Source organism: Capsicum annuum, chromosome 5 (assembly GCF_002878395.1).
Source record: "Capsicum annuum cultivar UCD-10X-F1 chromosome 5, UCD10Xv1.1, whole genome shotgun sequence".
In the NCBI taxonomy this organism is placed as follows: domain Eukaryota; kingdom Viridiplantae; phylum Streptophyta; class Magnoliopsida; order Solanales; family Solanaceae; genus Capsicum; species Capsicum annuum.
The window spans coordinates 156,573,233-156,587,479 of NC_061115.1; positions in this window are offsets into that span (position 1 = coordinate 156,573,233).

The window sequence follows — 14,247 nt, forward strand, 5'->3', positions numbered from 1 at the left end:
CAAACATGAAAATCATAAATCATAAATCTTGTATTTTGAAGAAAGATTCTTGGGCTCCATGGAAGGTAAGGATCCATGGATGAACATCTACATACCTTAAGTCGATGAGTTCTTGGAGAAATTCTTGGGATTGGCCAAAATTCTTGAGAGCTAAGGTTTACTTTCTTGAGAGAGAATTATCTTTTGATTTTGGAGAAAAGTGAATAATGAAGGGTTTTAGACGTTTTAAGGCTTAAATCCCACATCTGGGCGGAATAAAATCATGAAAAAGACTGTTTTAACCCTGGGCGCAACTTTAATTTTTCGTGAAATTTTCTCGATCTGGACCCCTGGCGCAATGCACCACTATCGCGTTAGGCCACTGAAAATAACAAATGGGAAATTGCATGGTGACGCGACGTGCTGGTATTGTGTTGCCAATTTGTTTATGAACTAAAAGTACACCGCGACGTGGTAGAATCGCGTTGGTACACTGAAAATTGACAATTGTGAACGGGGTCTATGGTGTGATGCGTCAATATCACGGAGCAACACTGGAAATTGAAAATTTCTATTTTAACACACTCTCGATGCTCTACTGACCTGAATGACGATGTTTAATGACTGAAACTTAAAATAGTCATAACTTCATACTCGGTTGTCAGATTTAGGCGAATTTTATATCGTTGAAAAGATAATTGAATTTCGTACGCAATGGAAGGCTCAAATATGAAAATTATTAAGTATTCTAAAAAAAAATTTAGAATAACCCATGTATTGAGGGTTAATCTAGGTTAGAGAAATACGGGGTATTACAGTGACATCATCCACTAAAGATATATCTTCCTATTAGTTAATAGGCACTTTTGTCATAAGTACCATTTTTTCCACTGTCACATTTCACTAGCAGTAGTAGCAATAGAGGAAGTATGGCATAGGCATGAGCACAAGCTCCCCCAAATGTCGTTGCTCCACCTTTAACACCACCCATCTCCACCGCTCCGATGAGATAGCATGGAGACTCTACTGAGGATGCTTAGGTCCATTATAGATTTGTGTTAATGTGCGCTTTTATTTTTTTGCATTTTTTATATTTTATTTGTGATAATAGGACTTACATACTTTTATTACATTTTTTGTATGATCCGACCCTTTTTTCTTTCTCCTTTGTTTGTTTTTTTAAATGATTAATTTGACTTCTTATTTAGCATTATTTGAATACCCACATCACCATAACCAAATGACCCTACATTACATATAGACGATGATTTGAAAAAGGATAAATATTGATTTTTATTATAATTAGAGGTCAAAAATAGTGGTTAACGATTAAATCGATTAGAAGCGTTAGATGAGGAGGGCACGTGGCATCATCCACTAAAGCTATATGTGCCTATTTCTTAATAGGCACCTTTTATCATAATTATCATTTTTTCCACTGTCACATTTCACTATCAATAGTATTAACGAAGAAAGTATGGCACAAGCACTAGTACAAGCTCCCTCAAATGTCATCGCTCAACCCTCACCACCACCCATCCCTACCGCTCCGGCATGATAACATGGAGACTCTGTTGGGAATACTTAGGTCCATTACGAATTCATGTTTAAGTAGGATTTTATGTTTTTTTTCATTTTCTTAAATTTTATTTGTGATAATACAACTTACATGCTTTTATTTCATTATTTGCATGATGCACCCCTTTATTTCTTTCACCTTTGTTTGTTTCCTAAATGATTAATTTGACTTCTTATTTAGCATTATTTGAGTACGCACATGACCCTAACCAGTAACCAAATGACCCCTACATTATATATAGACTTTAAAAAAAATAAAAATTAATTTTAACTGTGGTTAGAGGTTAAAAATTGTGGTTAAAGATTAAATCGATTAGAAGTGTTTGATGGGCAGGGCACATGGCATCATCCACTGAAGCTATATGTGCCTATTAGTTAATAGGCACCTTTTGTCATAATTATCCTTTTTTCCACTGTCATATTTCACTATCAGTAGTATTCTCCCAAAAATTTCATCTCTCCGCCTTCAACTCCACCCGCCCACACTACTCCAATGTGATAGCATGGCGACCTTGCTAAAGATGCTTAGGTCTATTCCAGATTAGTGTTTATGTAGGGTTTTATGTTTTCTTTTTCATTTTTTTAAATTTTATTTGCGATAATAGGACTTACATGCTTTTATTACATTCTTTACATGATTCACTCCTTTTTTTTTCTCCTTTGTTTGTTTCTTAAATAATTAATTTGACTTTTTATTTAGCATTATTTGAGTACCTGCATGATCCTAACCAGTAATCAAACGAACCCTTTATTACGTTAGAATACAATTTGAACAAAAGACAAAGATTGATTTTAACTATGGTTAAAGGTTAGAAATCGTGGTTAAAAATTAAATCGATTAGAAGCGTTAGACGAGAAGGGCAGTGGCATCATCCACTGAAGTTATATGTTCCTATTAGTGGTACAATCAATAGTAGAAATAGAGAAAGTATCGCATAGGCACAAGCACAAGCTCCCCCAAATGTCATCGCTCCAACCTCACCACCACCTGCCCCCGCCACTTTAGTGCACTAGCACGACGACTCTGCTGGAGATACTTAGGTCCATTATGGATTTGTGTTTATGGGGGATTTTATGTTCTATTTTTTTAAATTTTATTTGTGAAAATAGGTCTTACATGTTTTTATTACATTTTTTGCATGATCATACCATTTTTTTCCTTTCTCTTTAGTTTATTTTCTTAAATGATTAATATGACTTCCACTTAGCATTATCTGAATACTGACATGACCCTAACAAATAACCAAATGATCCCAACATTAAATATAGACAACAATTTAAAAAAGGATAAGGATTGATTTTTATTGTGGTTAGAGGTTAAAAACTGTGGTTAATGATTAAATCGATCAGAAGCGTTAGATGAGAAGGGCACGTGGCATCATCCACTGAATCTATAGTTAATAGGGGTCATAATTTCCATTTTTCCCATGGTCACATTTCACTATCATTGATAGCAATAGAGAAAGTATGGCGCAGGCATATGCACAAGGCTCTCCAAAATGTCTTCGCTCCACCTTCACCGGCACCTGCCTTCACTGCTTCGGTGAGATAGCATGGCAAACCTTCTATGGATACTTAGGTCCATTACGGATTCATGTTTATATGGGATTTTATGTTTTCTTTTTATTTTATAAATTTTATGTATCAACCCGCATTTCAAGCTGGAACGTAAACCGTTATTCCTACATGCAGAAGTTCCAAATGCCAATAAATCCTATATAAATTTAGTGTTTTAATCAATTATGTAGTGTGGGAATCTATTTGAGCATAAATTGAGATCATAGAGGTCCCTTAATTAAAAGACGAGTTGAAAACTTTCCTATCAATTGAGTTTTGAGTGTCTAAACTTAGGTCAACTTCCATTGACCATAACTTCTTGTTTATAATGAATTAGAGGGACTAATATATATTAAATTAAAGGTATTTGGGTCTTCTTTCTAACACAACTGGTTTCGCCTTAATCTGATATAGGGTAAAAAGTTATGCCTATTTTCTTGAGAGGTGTCAGACTGCGGAGGTGCGACGGATAGACTGATGGACCGTTAAGCCAGTGATGGCCCATCAATATTCTCGTCAAACCTTAGGTAGTAAGATTATTTTTTGGCCAATAACTGACGGTTGGAGTAATGGTCCATCACCAGACTGACGATCCATCAACCAAACCATCAGTTGAGGCTGAATCGCGCAAAATGTGTATTTTTAACAGGGTATTTTGGTACTTTTCCTCCCCAAAAATATAATGATCCATTTCGTCATTACTAAATTATTCATAGTAAATTCATTCCTTAATATTAATTTGGGTCCAAATTAGCCAATATTTTATTTATTATGTCACCTTAAACTTTTTGGCGAAGATTTTTGCCTTCTGATGTGTCTAGATAGACTCAAGCCCGATGAATTTAATTATTCATGAGTTCTAATATCAATAACTTAGTTTGAAATTTCTTTATCTATTAATTAAGGTCATACAATATCCCTAACACAAAGTTAAGTTTAAAACTTTATTTTTGATAGAGTTTTGATATGGGTTTTTATTAGGGACAACTTCAAACGATCATATCTCTTAAAATATAAGGAGTTACAAAACCCAACACCCATAAATTAAATATCTCTGAGTCCTATCTCCAATGTAATAAATCGTTCCTCAATCCGAATTTGGAGTAAAACGTTATGACTATTTTACTGAGCACTGTTTGGGCAGAAGCGGGTTTCGCTGTAGCAAAAATTTTGATGGCATTTGAATCAGCTTCAACCGTATTTTAAGTCTAAAAACCTCAAATTTTATTTCTCAATCCTAGAGAGGTGATTTCCCCAGGCTAAAGGTGAAATTCCTTTGTTGAGGTAAGTTTTTCTAGTATTTTCTTCGTTTTTAATCCTTTAACATTTTAGAATCCTTAGAAAGACCTTTAATGGTGGAATTCTTTTGGTAAATACTCATGGGTGTTTTTAATATGACCTATATCTGATTCTAAACTATAAATTAAACATTCCTAACATGAATTTCATAAACTAGATTATGAATTTGATTGTTAGGAACCTTGAATTCCGTAAAGATGAGACCTTTAGCATAAAAACTCCATTAATGGAGATGGGTTAATCTTGAAAGAGATTATTAATGGCTAACTGACATTAGGGAATGATGTAGACCTTGAATTAAGGGTAGAATTAGTGGGTTTGAATCTCCAGGATATTTGTTTGAAGCGTAAATATTTAATTACTCTTATAATTGCTTTATTTTTAGATGATTGAATGTTCCAAGACATGAAAAAAGGAAGAGCATACTTGTTGCAACTTGCTTCTTCCAAAAGCTTGGCGTCCAGGGTAGGCTAGGTTTAATGAGTAGAAGATTGTATTATTTTATATTTTCATAATTTAGAATTGATAGGAGAAAGCATGTCTAGGCCTGCGGGCATGAAGTTGAGGTAGATAAAGACACGAGTACTTAACTTTAATTCCAAAAACTATATCATTGTTTGATTATGTGATATTTATGATATTATGTGTTATGTGCCCGAAAGGAGATTATTGTAAACGTAGTATATGAATATGATATTTCTTTTAGTTGTTCTAGTGACGAACCTAGTTGAGTTGTAATGGTATTAGGTTGTATGTATTGTGCAATAATATGATGAGAATAATTATGCTAAGATTGAATATTGATGAGCATAGTTATATCTAAGGGATAAATGACTTGAATTAGTGTGATGATTGTATTATGTGGAAAGATGTAGACGATAATGATACACTTGAATATGCTAGTAATAGGTGGTGATGTTAGAACCCAAATTGTGGTATTTAAGAAGATAATGATATTTTTAATAACTAATGAGTAATTAAGGCTCCAATAGTAACCCGTAAGCGTAAGAATTAAATTGTGATTTATGTTATGGTATTCTTGTTTTGATATTGATAAAAATACTATATCTATTTGATGCCCATGAGAGGCTAAATTGATGATAATGATGGTTTATTGAATTGTGCCTATGAGTGGCTTGTTTGATAATGATAACTCTTTAAACTAATGCTATGAATGATTTGCTGATTGGTATTCGGACATACTTGAAATTATTGATGTTTGGATTATTGATGCGTGTATAAATGATTATTAGAAATTTACTTAATGGAGTTATCTAGTGTACTTATAAACTTCGTACATTGTTGTATGCTGTGAGGTTGTGTAAATTTGATATTGATAATACTTGTTTATGGTAGATCGGGTACCACGCCGGTACAAATATGTATGTGTTGGATCGAGTACCAACCCGGTACGGATATATATATATTGGATCGGGTACCACACCGGTACGAATATATATATATTGGATCGGGTATCATGCCAATAAGGATATGTATATGTTGGATCGGGTACCATACCGATATGATATATATATTGGATCGGGTACCACATCAGTACGGATATGTATATGTTGGATCGAGTACCACGCCAGTACGGATATGTATATGTTGGATTGGGTACTACGTCAGTATGAATATGTATATGTTGGATCGGATACCACACCGGTATAGATATGTATATGTTGGATTGGGTACAACGCCGGTATGAATATGTATATGTTGGATCGGGTACCACGTCGGTACGAATATATATATGTTGGATCGGGTACCACACCAGTACAGATATGTATATGTTGGATCGGATACCACGCTGGTATGAATATGTATATATTGGATTGGGTACTACGCCGGTATGGTACATGAACATAGATTGTTCCCTGTAGGTCATGACTATTTGGGCAAAAATAAGTCCCATAGCATGTGTGTACATATTTGTGTTGGGTCTATAGATGTTTAAAATATGGTTGATACTCTTGATAGTTATGTGGATTATTTGTGAGCATTGTTTGATCTGTTATTGTTGATTCATTGGGTATTTAATTATGTGCTATGTATTTGAAAAAGTGAAACTTTGTACTTACTTATATGTTGGTTGACTTGCTTCATTTATATGTGTTTTAATCGTAGCTTACCAAAATGGCTAGTTATCATTCTTTAATATTATAATAGAGCATTTGATTGTTAGCCCAAGAGTTTAGTGTGGGTTGTCTATGGTTACAGGTTTGTTCCTGTGAATTTGAGTAATGAAAAAGATAAGGTGAATAAAGAAAAATAGTAAGGTATTAGCGTTGGATTGTGGTTGATGGTGTGAATTAATGAGGCTAGAGTATGTTTGTAGCGAATATAATATTGATGGAGTTGGAAGAGTAGTTGGATGTTGTAACTTATTAGGTAAAGTAATAACAGTATTACAACCTTAATTGAATTACATTCTGTTCAAGATGTCATGATTTATTTTCCTTAATTCTATTTTATGATTATATGAACTAACACGGTCGGACGATGATGCCTATCAGTACGTATGGTTGTACTGACCCTACTCTTCTACATTCCTTCTTGGATGTAGACTGGATGTAGGTTAGTTGCAGTTACTAGATGGATGACGATATTCAGCACTAACTTCTGCACTTTCATCCTGGCAGATGTTAGAGTCTCCGTATTAATTATTTTATTGTCAGTCTATGTTGTAGTAGATAGCTCTTGTACATGTCTGACCAAGTCTTGGGATAGTGAAGGACACTTGTTAGAAGTTTTTGAAAAATATTATTTATTAGTATTTAATTTATTTTATTATATTTAATCCAGTATTTCCTTAAAAACAGAAGTCTTCCGCATATTTTTAGTTGGGTAATAAGGGTTCTCCTAGCTACTTAGAATAGCGTAGGTGCCCGCACGGTCCGTTAGTCTGGGTCATGACAGAAACTTCTCACATGAATTAAATTATATTCTAAACGTTATTCATCAACTTTTATCAGTTTTTCAACATATCAAATCCTCTCCACTCTTAAGAACAAAATCAAACTAGGGTTTCATCTAAGTTCAAGATTCCAAGAAAAGAGTCAAGGCTAGAGTTTCATTCTTCGAACTAAATAACTTAAGGTATGTGGGACTATCCTTAAACCCAATAGATATAAGTTTTAATGTTTTTACTAAATTTAAAGATATAAAATCATGATTATGAAAGGGGTTCTTGATCATGTTTGAATGATATGCATCATGGTATCGTTTTGATAAAAGTATACATTGGTTTTGAACTCTTTTATATAGAATTGAATTACGACAATTTATACATGTGTTTTTGAATGTATTTTGAAAGATTTGATTGAGACCATGAATAAAAACTTCCCTCTCTTGGTATGACAATATGGTTTAATTCTATTGTGGATTATTTCAAATGCATGAACTAGTGTTTTGAAAGTAAATTTCTTATTGTTGTTGTAATTAACACGGTTTATGACATGATGAGAGGGAGTCTTCTTGCCACAACTTTACTTATTGAATTTAAATGAAGGATTGCATATTTTGAATGAGGTGGGCCATGAAATTGATATGATATGACCGACTTGCAAGTCAGGGTATGATGATACCCGATGATGATAGGCTCTTAATAGAATAAATGTTGAATGATTTGAAAGTATGAAGCATGTTTTTTAAAGAACTAAAAAGTGGGCTTAAAAGAGCTAGTCGGTTACCTGAAGAAGGCGTTTGAGTGTAAGGGGTCATCTCTAGAAACCGCACTTGCCGATACAGGTATAATCCTAAAAAGGGAATAATGTGGACATCATGTAAGGGTGATGCCACGGTATACTTTTAAGGGGGTGTACCAAAATATTAAGAACTCCAATCCTTGTGGCATACTTGGATTGGAGGCTTGGCCACCGAGTCAAGGGCAAATTCCATATATCCCATGGAAGTACAGATTTGTAGGGTGTACCGGTTAGCTCAGAAAAGTAACAAAGTGTTGAGTCATAATTGCAAGAAAACCTTTGAAAATTCTAAATTATGCCCATGTGTTTACTTATCTTATATGTAATGTTTTACAAAATGCTCTCATCTATATTGAGTAATAAAAATGTTATTTTTTTGGATTTATTTCACATATCAGTACAATTGTATTGACCCCCTATATTTCAGGATCTGAGACTGAGTCTCGGGGTCCCTCTAAGCAGTAGACTTGTGTGTCAGAAATTGCATTTGGTGAGCCTTCTCTTTTTTGAGAGGCCTGGTTATTAGACTATGCTATTTCACTATGGTTTATGGTTCGACTGGGGGGCTTGTCCCAGTTTTAATGTTAGACAAGATATTGGTTTGATGTGTTAGAGATTTCGCAGACTGATTTTAAGTGTTGTTTAGAGGTTATGAATTTCTTTTTGAACTGTTCAGTTGAATTATAACGTTGACCATGATTTCGTAATGTTGTATATTTACTTATTTTCCTTTATAGTATATGAATGTTGTGCATGATTGCCAGATAGTGGAGGGCGCTCGGGCCTTCATGGTTTGGGATGCTCGTCGCAGCCAGGGCCTCGGCTCAGGTCGTGACATTTTATTTGTGATAATAGGACTCACATGCTTTTATTATATTTTTTGCATAATCTAACCCTTTTTTCTTTCTCCTTTTTTTTCTTAAATGGTTAATTTGACTTCTTATTTAGCATTATTTAAGTACCCACATGACCCTAACTAGTAACCACACGACCCAAACATTACATATAGACGATGGTTTGAAAAAAAAGGATAAAAATGGGTTTTAACTGTGGTTAGAGGTTAGAAATTATGGTTAAAGATTAAATCGATCAGAAGCGTTAGATGAGGAGGGCACGTGGCATCATCAACTGAAGTTATATGAGCCTATTAGTTATAGGGTACCTTTTGTCATAATTACCATTTTTTCCACTATCACATTTCACTATGACTAGTAGCAATGGAGAAAATATAGCATAGCCACAAACACAAGCTACCCTAAATGTCGCCGCTCAACCCTCACCACTACCCACCCCGCCGCTCCGATGCAATAGCATAGCGACTCTGCTGGGAATAATTAGGTCAATTACGGATTCGTGTTTATGTGGAGTTTTATGTTTTCTTTTTACTTTTTAAATTTTATTTGTGATAATAGGACTAACGTGCTTTTATTAAATTCTTTACATAATCCATCACTTTTTCCTTTGTCTTCTCTTCGTTTTCTGAAATGATTAATTTGACTTCATGTTTTGCATTATTTGTTTCATGTTTTAGTCATTTGTTGTACCCTATTCATCTATTTCTCTTTTTAGTTTTTTTCATTTTCTTGAATATTTAATATATAATTCATGTTTAATTTATCATGTGTCTTACAATATGTATTTCTTTTCTTATCTATTTATGTTTAACTCATTTACGTATTTGTTTTATTATACTGCTGCTTTTCATAAATTATATATTTTTTATCACTTTATTTACATGCTATGTGCTTATCGCTTTATAAAATTGTCATTCTACTTATTCCTTATTTCATTTGCAACCTCTTTTATTTTCTTTTAATAACAATTGTATGGTTGTATGAATATTTATTCCTAAAACAACTTAGCGGTAAATGTCTCATAGATCGATCGATCAGCGGTGCATCAATAGTTATAAGTTTTTCCACTCTCGAGTTGTTCACTTGAGAAAACTGTGTCATGAAATCACCCTTTTCCTTTAGATCATGGTTGCGTATTCTTTTATTGAGGAATATGGAGCTCATTCAGCCTACGATGTATTGACACCTTTGATACACTGAATGTTAAGTGGAGAAATTTTGCTCAAAGTCCAAAGGAGTTCATGACCCCAAAAAAGTGTGTAATCTTATTTGTTGTGTGTTGAATTTTCATGTATATGTTATTATCTTACCTAACTTGTTATATTTATTCCTATCTTAGTTATTTTTTATTCTTAGAGTTCCTCTCTTCTATATGTCTTTCCTCTTAAAATTGTTGTGTTAGGGCCCAACAAGATACTCATAGGTCCTATTCAAAATTTTACTCCAATTTATTCTCCTGACTCATCCGATAATATACTTGTCATCTCTTCGTCCGACTCTTTCTTCGATAAGAGGTTATAGTCCTATTTATAATTTTTTAGGGTAACTCATCATTTTAAGGTTTTCTCATCTCAACGCTTTTAATGTATACATACTATCGTCTCTGCTATGACCTCGGTCGTTAATGTTACCATATTCGTGTTGTACTCTAGCTTTCATGACCCCTAAGTCATATATAGCTCACTTAACTTCGATTAACTCTGAGTGAGCATAACTCATTATTTTTAAATAAGTACAATATTCATTCGCGAATTTTTCGTGCGTACCTTTTCACTAATTATAAGTCCTTTCTTCTAAGGTTGGATAAAGTTGAACATAAAAAATGGCTAGTCAAGCAATGTTTATGAACTTTATCAATAGTGAAGCTGAGCATGGGAGTTTGGGGTTGTATCAAAACAAAGTTACTCCATTTTTGTCAAGCATCAAAAGTATGGAAAGGAAAATAAAAAGAATTAAGGAATAATGACTAATCTTTGAGGTATCTTTGAGGTTCAGTTGATATGCGATCAAGTTTTCAAGAGCCATCATTTGAATTTGACTTTACTGATCCTACCTACACTATAGAGTCTCATATGTTGATGACCTCACTAATGTCTTGATTATTATGCAGAAGTGCCTTTTAGTTTGTATTTAATTGCACTGCAAAAAGCACTTAATGGGTTAAAAGATACGGGCAAGGAAAATAAAATAGAATGAAAAGTTTCAAACCATGAGGCAGGGTCATCTCAACATCTCGAGATGGATAAGTTATCCAAATAAGTCAAAGAAAATAAGAATAGAGTTGGGAGTTGAACTTTTCATTATAGGTTGGGTCTGGAGATTCTCGCTTTCATTTGAAAGCATACCTCGATAAGCTTGCGATCATAGGGCAAAGTGATGATCTTAAGATGAAGTTTTTTGTTAGTTCACTTACAGGGCTAGCATTGATGTGGTACATAGAGAAGGATACAAACAAGTAGGCCTCTTGGGACAATTTGACAAGTGACATTATTGGGTGGTTCAACAATAAGCTGAAGAGGAAGTTCATAGTCAAAACTCTAAGACATGACAAGGTTGGTTTGGTTGATCCACAATTAAGGAATAAGGAAAAGATGATTATCAATGAGGCATCAAAGCCTTCAAATCCCAAAGTGAGCAAACTCCAAGCTATGACTCTCTTAGATGAGCCACCGTTTATCAATTTTGAAATTTTGAGGTCATATGGTATTTTACACCCTAAGTTTATTAGTTCCTATTGTCCTTCAAGTCCTTTCTTTGATCCCAAAAAGCATTATGCCTTCTATTCTTGCATTTTTGGTCATGATATGAATGAATGTCGCCACTTGAGGAGAGAAATAGAAAATATGGTAAGCAATGGAAAGATAGTATGGAAAAGTCACCCTCAATTGATATAATATCCATCTCTAGAAATCATTCCAACACCAAATCATGCCAAGCCTATTTTCATCAATCCTTTACAAAACCTCATCCTCAAATTGTTTGATACCCACCTCCATCCATTTCTCTAAAATCAAAATACATTTTAGTGTCTTATCAAAATCCACCAATAAATCAACGTTCCAATCAAATTTCCAGACCTCGAGCTAAGTTTTAAAAAAATTCACAAAGACAATACACTCCTTTGGATGAGCCTACAACCCGTCTTTATGAAGGATTAAGGGTTATTAGCTACATCATTCCAATTCTTTGTCATTGTGAAGAACATATTTGTAAACTAGCTCAATCACTCTATAATATGTGCCTATCATTCAAGGATGAAGGGCCATATAACTGAAGAATGTCAAAGTTAAAAGGATAGAATTCAAACGATGATTGATACCAAGGTGATAATGTGATAGGATCAAATCTTGATGTTGATTAATTTTCTGAGCCTAACTTCCACTTGTTCAGCATTGATGAATAATATGTCATGTGGATTCTTCACTCTAGAATCCCAAGCATTTGAAATTACTTTAAGCTTTACATGTACTCGAAACAATATGATTTTTTTTTGTGCTTTTTCTATGTAATTGAAATTATGTTTGACCTGATTTCCCTATAAGAGGGATACGTAGGCGCTCTATTTAATGATTTTGGACTCATCATAATAATTAAAAAATTCTCTACATTTTACCTCTTTGGAGCTCCTCATGAAATTGGATGGATTAACATAGTGATCAAAGTCTTTGACGTTCAACTTGAGTCGACCTTTTTAATTAATATAACTTCTTTTATCTTTGTTGCTTCTATAATTCTAGGTTTGGCATCTTAGCATTCATTGAGTATCATGTTGATCGTTTGAAATTATAAATTCCATAACTATTCTACTTCGTGCATTAGAAGCTTAGACCACTCATTACGTTCTAGCCTTCACTCATTTATTTGATCTAGGTTTCTTTTTGCAAATATCTTATTTGTTATATTATTATTGTTATTGTTATTGTCATAAACGTATCGGTCACATGATTTGTATTAGATTTACTTATTTTTCTTAAAGGTTGTCTAAATATTTTAACATTGAATTGGCTTAAATCTGTAATTTAACAAATATGCCTAACTATTTTGACCATTTTTCTAACACAAATTTTGATTTTGTCCCAACATAAAATACCTTCTTACCTATATCTCCTTGTTCATTTCCTTGGTACTTTGTAAAACATGGTAACACAAGGTTTCTCGACTTAGAAAAGAGGTTGGATGAATGTCTACATTTCAAATGCATTTATGACTTGAGGTAAAAGAAATTGTGTCTACATCCAAGGGTTGATTTTCCTTCAAGATACAAAGTTCCAAAATTCAATGTGTTTGATGGACATTTAGACCGGATCACGCATCTAAAGTGCTATTGTGACAGACCAATTGGCATAGGACACAATAAAGCTTTCCTAATAAAATTTCTTATTCAAAGCTTGTCAGGAATAACACTCACTTGGTATGTCAAATAAAACTTTGATAAGTGACATACATGGGAAGACATGGCTCAAGACTTTGTGAGACGATATAAATTTAATAACAAGGTCGATCCAATGATGTTGGACTTGAATGAATTAAAGGAATGGCTCATGAATCTTTTAAGGATTATGTAATTCGATAGACATTGGAAGCTTCTAAAGTACGTTCTCCAATGCCCGAAGAAGATTTAGTCCAAAATTTCATTAAGTCACTAAATATCATATACTATCAAAGTTTCATAAACTGCGTCTGACCTGACTTTTATTTGGCTATATAGGTATCCCACTGTTGGGTTCAATTTCAATCTAATAAAATTTTTCTTTTCCCTTCATATTCAAATCACATTAGCTTTTAGCAAGACTCTATTCAATAAATCTAAGCTATTTTAGCTCATTCCATGACTTCAAATGTCCATTGCAGGTTTGAAGTTGGATCTCGATGTTTGAATACAAGACAATCGTTTGTTTTGAATTAAAACTTTTTTGAGTGATGATGGAATATGCAAAATTTTTGAGCTAATCTCAAAACTTCTACCAACAGATAATATTTCGATGGCAAGAAAATGTGAAACATATTTTAATCTAGGGCAAAAATTTTTGAGGGGGTTTAAAAATTTCAATGACATGACAATAACAATAAGTTATAGACAAACAAAGGACACCAGGTTCATCTACTCTAAAATAAGATATGTTGGTTTCATTCGCCGTAGAATAGGATATGTTGTACACACTAGGTTCATTTGCCCTAAAATAGGATATTTTGGGTTCATCCTTTCTGAAATAGGATATGCTGGACATACCAGGTTCATCCTTCCTAAAATAAGATATGTTGCACATACTAGA